Source organism: Etheostoma spectabile, chromosome 1 (assembly GCF_008692095.1).
Source record: "Etheostoma spectabile isolate EspeVRDwgs_2016 chromosome 1, UIUC_Espe_1.0, whole genome shotgun sequence".
Classification (NCBI taxonomy): Eukaryota; Metazoa; Chordata; class Actinopteri; order Perciformes; family Percidae; genus Etheostoma; species Etheostoma spectabile.
In genome coordinates this window covers 30666460-30668285 of record NC_045733.1, presented here as the reverse complement: position 1 = coordinate 30668285, position 1826 = coordinate 30666460, and the positions used below count along the sequence as shown (strand labels likewise).

Here is a 1826-nt window from a genome sequence, read left to right as displayed (position 1 = left end):
CCCCAATAAACTACTACTATTGCTACTATTATTGCATATTTGCACTATTAATTGATGCAGAAAAGTTCCCCAGAATGCAGAAAATGAAGTGTTTGACGTTTAAAATATTGCAATTTTGAAATCTGGAGAACAATTTACTTACAGTCCCCCTACAGACACATTTTAAAGTCTGTTAAACTACTATTTGCTATGATTAGTATTTTGTCCAACATGTCATGCCCACAAAAACGTGATGAAGAAAAAGTCTGAAAGGGGCTGGACTCTAGATCCAGCCTTGCGTCACGCCCACCCCCACACACCAAACTTTGCACATAAGAGTCAGTATAGTCTACATGAGACAGTGTATGGTATGGAAACATATGATAAACAAACATAGCTGATGTTTTACTTATTGCATGTGGCACACAGCATGTTGTGCAGATTGAGAAGGAGTAAGATCCCGTGAAAGCGCTCCACGCAGACGACGGTTTCATCGATGACTCACTCAGTCATTAAATTAGATGCGACAGCCACCGGTGGATTAAAATTCAAAGAGCAGGGTGGTGTTTTAAAGACATGGCTTTATATCTCAGCAGTACAGTAATGATGCTCATTAATCATGGTCTTATTCCACACCGATGACTTGTGAGACTTCGAGATACAGCAATTATTGATGAGTCACCACAGGAATTAACACCCGACCCTGATGGTTCTTTGCTGCCGGAGCCAACTGGTAGGCCATCTAATGACCAATCAAAAACCAGCCCTGATGAAGACATACTCGGGTTTCTGTGTGTGTGTGTGTGTGTGTGTGTGTGTCTGTGTGTGTGTGAGAGAGAAAGAGAGAGAGAGAGATGTACTGAATATCTCTGACGTAATCCTCTTATATCTCCTCATCTTCCTTCCTTCCAACTATCTATTTGAGTTTTCTTTTTCCGGAAAGGCGATGCTCTTTGCTAACAAGACAGCTGAGCTGCAGTCGTGTTGGTGTTTGTGTGTAATTACGGCCCGGCTCTGCAGATAGATGCCTCACTGCCACTGAATGGAGATTCCCCCCTCTGTCAGTCTGCCCTCTCTTTTCATTGAAAGTCAATGACAAGATTCTCTGACTCCAGCTTCTTAAATGTGAATATTTTTCTAATTTTGTCACTCCTCTATGACAGTAAAAGGAATATCTTTGAGCTGTGGACAAAACAAGCATTTTATAGACCACCATACACCACAACTGCTCAAATTACCAAGAAAACAATCTACAGATTAATCTACAATGAAATTAATGAGTTAGTTGCAGCCCTAACTGTACCTCAACAGAGGAAAAGCTATTATATAATCAGAATCTATTACTATAAGGGAGGAAATGAGATGGACCATTATCCTCATTCTATTACCTTTACCTGAGCAAATGACGAATGTCATAATGCCACCTACTCTCGCTTATGTTACATGACATAATTGGATAACCATCGCAGTCCTTCTTTTGGACATGAGGGGCAGTCGAGCCTGAAGGCAAGCAAGCTATTTTTAACTTTGGTAACTTTGGTTAAAGTAATGTAAGGGGGAAAAAACAACATCAGTATGCTTTTTCAAATTATACGGTGAGTTTGGGAAACAATTAGCTTGCAGCATTTGGGTGCGCAGAGCTTACAGCGCATTCAAAGGAGTTGTTTTTGCATCCAACCATTTTGAAAAATTCTACCAGGTACGGCCGGGGATGTGGAAGGGTCGGCTGGTCTTCCTGGTTACCCACCTCCTCGCTGGTGCTTGGATGGGACAATACTTTGCCCGGGTTCTCTTGAGTCTCTGCCACGGACATCTTTGTACTAGGCTACATACGTCTGCTATTTCCT

At 41.7% G+C, this 1826-nt stretch overlaps 1 long non-coding RNA gene across 1 annotated transcript in view; it reads right to left on the bottom strand.

The window, feature by feature from the left end:
* LOC116687311 (uncharacterized) overlaps positions 1–1826 on the bottom strand; it is a 20420-nt gene that overhangs the window by 9253 nt on the left and 9341 nt on the right. The gene's annotated exons all lie outside the window — the stretch shown is intronic.